Source organism: Diabrotica virgifera, chromosome 9, assembly GCF_917563875.1.
Source record: "Diabrotica virgifera virgifera chromosome 9, PGI_DIABVI_V3a".
NCBI lineage: Eukaryota > Metazoa > Arthropoda > Insecta > Coleoptera > Chrysomelidae > Diabrotica > Diabrotica virgifera.
Window position 1 is genome coordinate 80,991,640 of NC_065451.1, and position 8,908 is coordinate 81,000,547.

The 8,908-nt window shown below is 40.2% G+C and overlaps 1 long non-coding RNA gene across 1 annotated transcript; it reads left to right on the forward strand.

Annotated features, from left to right (window-relative positions):
- Positions 1–5,748: 5,748 nt before the first annotated feature.
- On the forward strand, positions 5,749–7,341 carry LOC126891803 (uncharacterized). The gene is made up of 2 exons (XR_007700576.1): positions 5,749–6,013; positions 6,496–7,341. It is a non-coding gene; the product is annotated as an uncharacterized LOC126891803 (long non-coding RNA).
- The last annotated feature ends 1,567 nt before the right edge of the window (positions 7,342–8,908 follow it).

The window sequence follows — 8,908 nt, forward strand, 5'->3', positions numbered from 1 at the left end:
AAAAAAGGTATCGACATGCGGTTTTCGATATTCTGTTGATAATTTGGTCTAATTTTGTAATACAGGGCTAAAAGTGCATACTTGTATTTAATATTTTCCAAAGAAAACTAGATTTCTGAAAAACATAAAATAGCGCCCCCTAGCTGGCATATTACTTACTAGGCTGTTTTGTAATTATAACTTTGACATTAACGAAAAAGATCTGTTGTCAATGAGACCAAGTTTTCAAAAATCGATTAAGCAGAACCGGACTTACAGCCATCTTTCATAACAAGGTTCCCACTCACCCCCACCTCTTATTTGCAAAGGTAGAGTTATACTTGTAAAATGAAATATTCGCAGAATTTTGCGAAGAATACGATGATCGGATTTTCAGTGCCTTTTCATTATGTAAATTTTGTAAAATTTTGATTTTTAAATTTTTGATATTCAATTACGCCCTCTAGCGGTGGACTTACAAATATGAAAATAATTTCCAGGCTTTTCTCGAGACAACTTTTGTTATAAATTCTTTTTCCCAAAGCTGTACTATAAACGGTTCCTGAGATATGGCCGAGAGCCATTCTTATTGGGACACCCGGTACATTCTTGGGTTTCGAACTTAAGAATGGGAGACCCCCGTGTATAAAAACTGTTTGCATAGCTATTATAGTTTTGTAATCGAGTTCAGTGGTAGGTAGAATTGCTAAACCTGTACAAACATATATGCGACCTTTCGATACGTGCGACTACATGATATGTTAGTTACAGGTTTAGCAATTATGTATATCTGTCACTGGGTCACCACACCACTTCGACATCATTGCCACGCCGCACAGTGGTCCAAAATCCCGAAAAGCTGGCCAAAAGTCAAAAAAAATTCGGCTTTGCCAGATTATGCTTATATTTTCTAAAAGAGGACTAAATTCCGCATTCAGTGTTGCCTATCATAGGGCTAAAACATATATACCTGCATTTCCAGTTCAGTTCAAAGTTGACCTTCGACCGGAAGAGACGGGCAGTTACGAATAACAAAATATTTTGTACTCACAGTTTTGTAGGTGTATCTCGAAAACGATTTATGCAAATTCCATTCTGCAAAATGGAAAATACTCCTGGAGGTATGTATAAAAAAAGCTACTAATAATAATATCTTTGTATATGTGTTATATATAGTAGATGTTTAAGTTCAATTTAAGTAGTCAGAAAGTATATATTTTGAAAAAATTAAAGTTTCAAATAGACAAATAGTTATATATTCCACCGAATTCCAAGGAGTTAGTATAATCATCTTTTAGCTTATAGTTATCTCTTTCAAATACTGAAAAAAAAGCTGCCACTATCTGCCCCTTTAGTTTTGCGAGAATTTTTTATACGAGCGTTCTGGGCTAAATTTCAATATCTGTCGCTAGCAATTCAGACTAATAATAAAAAAGAGGCCGTACACAAGGCCGCTTAACGTCGTTGTTAATCTGTTATAAACGTATTGTTTAACAGGTTATATAAGGTTTTATTAGGTAAAACGCGGCGTTAAACGCGTCATGTGTACGGGGTCTAAACCGATCATGCCGCGGAAATCAGGTCGCTCTGTCTGTAAGTATTTTGTTATTTTAAGGATCGCAGATAAAAAGTCAGGTATACGACAATATTGTCGAAAAATATAGTAAAAATTACTTTTTAATTCTAGATATTTTTAACACATATTCAATAATTAATTTTGATTTCAAAATTTTGTTAGTTGCTGTACTATTGCAGTAACAGTTTTAACGACACGTAACAATTTATGTATTTGTGTTTAAGTGCAAATCCACATTGAATTTAATTTTAGTTCCTTTAAGTTATTTTAACCGTTTCTTATCTAACGTTTTCAACGAATGTTCGGAGGTACTATAGTATGCGGTCTACCTCGAGAGTGCGATCTACCTGAAGGATTTGCACAAAATAATGAAATGCGAGGAAACTCCTGTAGAAAAAATATTTATTCACAAGTAATAACCATTTGGAGCAACATAATTTATTTAAAAATTAATTTATTTGAAAATATAATGCGCATACTCTGAGAAAAGATTATGATGATATTTGCATAAAAGTTATGCCAATATTAATTCTTATGATTTATGCGTTTTATTTACTTTGTAATAGTTATTTATGCACCAAATATGTTAATAAGATGATTACGCCCGGAGAGTAACATAATTCAGCCCGAGGGCCTCTGGCCCCAGGGATGGATGTTGCTCGATCGGCGCAATTATCCTGTTAATAAGTGGTACATACAGGATTTTATTTTTCAATTCACATAATATAAAAACTAAAATCGAGACGTTTTTTACTTTTTATTTTACCCTCTAGTCCAGTGGTTCTCAAAGTGGGCGATAACGCCCCCTTGTGGGCGCTGGAGGCCTCTAGGGGGGCGGTAAAGGGCACAGAGAAGATTGGGGGGCGTTGAAGCGGTTTACAGGGGCAATGGCTAATTTAATTTTTTACCACAATAATTAATCAGTTTATTAAAATATCAAAAAAAAACAACACAATTCTATTACAAAAATTATCTTTAAAGAATACTCAAAAATATCAAAACTGCTTTTTCTAGAGAATATAATAATACTCTAGCTCTCTGAGAGGAAAACCTACCTACTGGTTATAATACCGCTTTTTATCGATTCCCCGCCCGCTGCCGAGGCCGAGGCGAGGCCCGCCCGCTGCCGAGGCCGAGGCGAGGCCCGCCCGCTGCCTCATATAAAAGCGCACGCCATCCAGTCATGTCATTCAGTATACTCTGAGAATTTGGTGGGCAACCTCCACGTTTGACGTGTATACTACCGAGTTTTGAGAGTGCAATTTTCCTAAGTCTTTTGGCGGACGGATAATTGCACTGTCGGCAAACGCAAATACGAACGTAGATTCAGTGGAGTCGGTGAAAACAGACTCAGATATTTCTCCATTAGTCTTTTTCAAGACTAATGTCGAAACTGCATTTTCTAATAAACCCAATCTAATAAGGAATGTTTCAGATCCCATCTTGAAAGAGAGAATAATCACGAAGGTTGTTGCAAAGAAGGTGCACAAAAAGAAGCCACTCAGGAGGACCAGCAGACCAGCAGTTCAGGACAAGAAAAGGATAACCTTGGAGACGTACAGGATGAGGACACAAAGCGTAGAGAGGAACACCAGCGAAGCCAGGGACGCCAGCGAGGACAGAAACGTCATGGACACCACCAGCAACGAACCTCCGATGATCGAGGTACCGATAAAGAAGGCCAGGACCCATAGACCCGAAGTGCAGCAACCAGGACCATCGACAGTGACTACAAGTAACAGGTTTGAGAGGTTGGCCAAACCTGACCTGAAGAACAGCGGGAACGAGGACCCAGCTACGAAGGAAGAGAAGAAGGAAAGGATTCCACCCGTAATCCTTGAGGGTAATATCGGAGAATTTAAGAATGTTGTAGCTAACATAGATTCTATTCTAACGGTCACAAACGGTTCCAGATAGCACCAGCCGGAAGAACAACCCGAGTCTACACCTACAGCCTGGACGACTTCAAGAAACTCCAGGACGGACTTAAGCAGAAACAGGAACCGTTCCACACCTTCGCCAGGAGAGAGGAAATAAAGAAAAAGATAGTAATGAGAGCTGCCCCTAACATGAATACAGCAGAGATGGAGGTAGAACTGAAAGAAGCAGGGATTGAAGCCACAGTCACGGCCATGAAACCGAAAAACGAAGGAACAGGATTCACGTACCTTCTACAGATGCCCAAGGACCAGGACATCAAGGAGGTGAAGAGGATTACGGGAGTCCAGAACGTAAGAGTCAGGTGGGACTCTTACAGCAGACCGTCCAGAGCCACGCAGTGCTTCAACTGCCAGAACTTTGGACACAGCGCCAGGAATTGTTTTAGGGCTCCGAGATGCATGAAGTGCGCCCTAGGACACGCAACGAGAGATTGTCCACTTCCCAAAAACGTGGTCAATACGGTGGTATGTTGTAATTGTAGAGGCAACCATACAAGTAATTACTCGATGTGCCCCAAGCACATCGAATTTCCTGATTCGCAGGTAAGGAAGAGCCAAAGGAGCGTTCCAGTGCCACAGGCCCCAAGACCAGTTCACCCCTCAGTCCATAGAACCACCACAAGAGGGATGTCCTATGCCCAGGCGTCAAGGAATGAGCCACAACAGACCAGGATGCCCTTCAATCCACCGAGGACCAACCTACCGAAGACATCAGGAAACCAACCATCCAAGATGGACCAGATCAATGACCTATGGGCCGAAATCAACGACATGGTTGATTACGATAGGATGATCCAGTTGCTGACCGCCATGAGGGACGAGCTAAGATGCCACACGGACCTAAGGACACGAGGAGCCATCTTCGCCAAATACGAAGCCCTCTACAATGACCCATAAGAAGTTGAAGATCCTGCAGTTCAATATAGCGTCCCTGAAGCTAAGGATCAACGAATTGAGGGAAATGGTTATCCGACTCCAACCAGATGTCATCTGCCTGTCAGAAACAAACTACATGACGACAACTCAGCTTCCTAGGATTACCAACTACGAGGGATTTGGAAAGAGGGATGCTCACACCGATAGAGGAGTAGCTATTTACATCAGAAATAGCCTGGTATGGTATCAGGTAGAGGTTGTATCTCACAATTTTGAAAATGTTGGTGTTAGAATAGGTGATACTAATTTTTTCTCTTGCTATAGGAAACGTCAGATTGAGTTACCAGATCTTGGAGATTTAGTTGCTTTAATGAATACCTCAGAGACTGTAGTGCTAGCCGGAGACTTCAACTGCCACCACACAGCATGGGGATGCCCAGAATCCAACCGCCAAGGGGAAGCACTACTAAGACACTGCGAAGACAGAGGATGGATGATCTTCGCACCAGATGAACCAACCAGAATAAATCCAATCAGAGGACAACGAGACAACACCCTGGACCTCTTCATCACCAAGGAAGCCATCATAGAAGACACCAGGACCCACTACGAGTGCAGCTCGGACCACAAACCAGTCACCGGAACCCTGACGACAACGGCGGACCTCCCAACAGTAGAACCAGAAGAAAGATGGAAATGGAAAGAAGCAAACTGGACCAACTACAGACAACAGCTCAATCAATTCCAGATGAAGAGAGACTTCGAAACCACGGAAGACATAGAAGGAACGGTAGAAGACATCACCAGAAGGATCAAACAAGCCATGGAAGACCACATCCCAAAGGAAAGGACCAACCACAAAGGGATAGTCGTACCAGCTGAAGTTCAGGACCTCATCAAAGACAGAAACAGAGCCAGACGAACCTACCAAAGAACCAGGAGGGAAGAATACAAGACATATGCTGACGAACTCTCAACGGAGATAAGACAACGACTCAGCACCCTCAACGAAGCAAAGTGGCACAGCCTCATCCGAAAAGCAGAAGAAAACCACGGCAACGTATGGAAGATGATCAAATCCAAGAAGAGAGGAAAACAGAGGATGCCACAGATCATAGACGAAGAGGGAATCCACTTCGAAGCCCAAGGAAAGGTAGACGCCATAGCTAGAAGGCTAGCCGCCATCCATGGACAGAACCGGGATATGTCGGACCCGAGGACCATCCGTCAAGTTGTAACGATGCGTGATACGTATCGTCACTTTATAATAAGCATTACAAAATATTTGGAACACTCTCACTAGGTATGCAACCAACGTTACAGACAATTGTATTGAAAGTTGCAGTTGATCGACGACAAAATTGGTAATTTTGGGAAATTCAGAACCTAGAAGTTGGTTTGTGTGTCGATACGGCTTCCGGCTGACGTGATTGTCATTGTAGAGGGACCGGATCGTCACTTCAATCTCGGCTTTTGTGGAAGCCAGACCTCACACCAGTGGCCATTACGGAGAATATAAAATTTTGGTTGAAATGTTTTAAATAGAATATTAATTTACGTGAGAAGGAGTTGTTTTGTTTTTGGTTAAGTGTTTGAAGAGAAGAGTTTTTGTGTTCCAACACCTTTTTTTGAAGAGTAATGGGTATGTATTGAAGAAATGTTTTTCATTAAATAAAAAAAAATAACCCTTTTATTCATTCTCAATATCTCACATATATTATCTTTAAATGAATTGTTATTCTTCAATCATCAGATTTGCAATATTTCAATACCATCGCACTTATTTTTTCTACAGAGAAAATAATTCTTTCTAACTATATACTTCCAGTTCAAAATCAGGTTGGAATCAATGACCATTCTTATTCTCTCATTTATATAACTCCTTAAAGTAATCTTGATTACCAGATTCATATTTACTTGATCAAATACTTCCTTATATTCGTTTAAAAAGGCTCTTTCCAGTCAAGGACAATCAAGGTCACTGACATTTCAAGCAAGTACATCAAGCTTAATTTTTTACTTAGATTTTTTCTCTGTCAAGTTCTGATAAGGTGGTACACCTTTTTGCCTAGGCCTGTTCTTGTGTGTTCAAGGCAATCAGCTGATCAAAGGTTTTGTTTTTAGCCACTGGTGGAGACCAAGATTAAGTCACCCAAACAAGGTTGAAATGGAATAGACAATCATTTTGGGTTTTTGGGCATTGGATGGAGTTTAGTTTTGGTTTATTTTTTTTGGGAAATATATAGTTTTCCCGGTGCTAGGAAGTAGCTCCTTGTCGCACCTCATCTTCATACCTTCTGGTTGGTGAGAAGTACTTCCCCTAAGATAGGGAAAACCGGAAGATACCTTACTTGGCTCTCCCCGTATCAACTACTGGAGTTTGGAGAAGCCACAGTCCTGCATTTAGTAGAAGCGACAGGTTTTTATTGTTAAAATTTACATTTTCAATCCTTTTGCCTAATATTTTTTTTTCAACTTTAACATTTTTTAATAACATAAATAACCTTAATAATCATGTAAATTCAACTTTTCTAAAATCAATTCACTTTATCATATTAAATATTTTCTTTTCAACAAATTTTAGGTCATTTTCATTATTGTATCTTTATTTAAAATAGTCCGGAGATCATAACCTACCTGGTAAGATAATGTGCACACTATCGTAAGGTTATTACCTCACCTCTTTAATAGTATTTATTTCATTCGTAAGTATTGTCCGGTTCGTCATTCTGATCAGATACGAAATTGTCAACCAATGTTGTAATACTCTTTAATAATAAGTTTTTGTACATGCATATTCAAATCAACTAATTGTCTTGGTATAATAAATTCAATCCATTTTTATACTGTAATATATAGGTTATAGACAGGAGCGTACTAGCCTAGTACGTCAGGTGTTAGCTAGTTTGTATAAATTGTATATAGGGGTTATAGGTAATTTTTTTCCATTAAACTGGTTGGTTGTACATACTTGTATGTTTTATTATCCTACCACTTTAATAGTCTTAGTTAGGTACAGCATTATAGGTCACGTGGAGAAGAATTTATTCAATTCTTCCCTGGCGCTCAACACTACTTCTGAATATCTTCTTGGTCAATAGTTCTTTTCTTGTCATTACTCCTTATATTAATTTATTTTCTTTATCATTCAAGTATTTCAGTAGGTACCGTCTTACTAGGGCGTGCAAATACGGCCTGATCCTTCCCTGAGCCCTACTGTTTAGTCTCTTCAATTTCCAGCTAGCCTATTTCTGTAAAACTTTAGTCATTTATTAAGCTACCCCATTCAAACAGAAAAATCATACGTTACAAAGTCAACAGAGAGTATGAGAGAATCATAGCAAGAGACGAGTTCCAACTTGAAGATGACCAACTACACCCACAGGAAGTCATCAAAATCATCAAAAAACTCAAAGGTTCCAGAGCTCCAGGCCAAGAAGGAATTCATAACATAGTCCTCAAGGAACTACCAAGGAAGATGATGGTCCAACTGTTCTACATTTTCCGGTTCTGTCTGCAAAAAGCCCACTTCCCGAACAACTGGAAGCATGCCAAGACGATACCTCTCCTAAAGCCAAAGAAGGATGGAAGACGACCAGAAAGCTACAGGCCAATATCCCTCCTGGAACCAATGGGGAAGATACTGGAGAAGATCATATTCAAGCGACTGATGAAACACGCAGAAAGAAGAAGAGTTATCCAAGACGACCAATTTGGATTCCGAAAAGGAAGGAACTGCGAACTACAACTAGCCAGAGTAGTCAGCGACGCCAAAATCCAGTTCAACAGGAACAACAAAACAGCAATGGCCATCTTGGACATCGAGAAAGCCTACGACACAGTCTGGAAAAAAGCACTAATCTTCAAGATGAACAGGGCTGGTTTACATCATTACATTACTAATATTTGTAACAATTACCTTAGTAATAGAACATTTCAGGTCTCTGCCGACAGAAAGATGTCTAGGATGCAGGAAGTCCAGGAGGGGATGCCACAAGGCAGCATTTTATCCCCAGCTTTATATAATATTTTCGTTTCAGATATGCCAACGGACGCCAGAACTAACACTGCTTTGTATGCGGATGATACAGCCATTTATACATCAGGAAAGGACGAGGGGAGAATAATCGAAAGATTAGAAGACCACCTAGAAAGGATCCACCAATTCACGGACAAATGGAAAATAAGGATAAACAGGGAAAAGACGCAGTACACCATCTTCACGAAGAACAACATGCCAATTCCCCCACTAACAATGAGAGACAACATCATCCAGGCCAGCCCATCCATCAAATACCTAGGCGTTCACCTGGATAAAGGGCTGACATTTCATACGCATACAAAGCAAATTAAATCTAGGGCAACTCAGGTAAAAAGACTGATACAACCTTTCATTTACAGGACATCTCCACTCTCCAGAAAGAAGAAGATCCAACTGTACCAGGCACACGTACGACCCCTGATGTTGTATGCCGCACCAATCTGGAGTTCCACGGTCGAAACCAACTGGAGGAGACTGGAAAGGACAGAAACATCA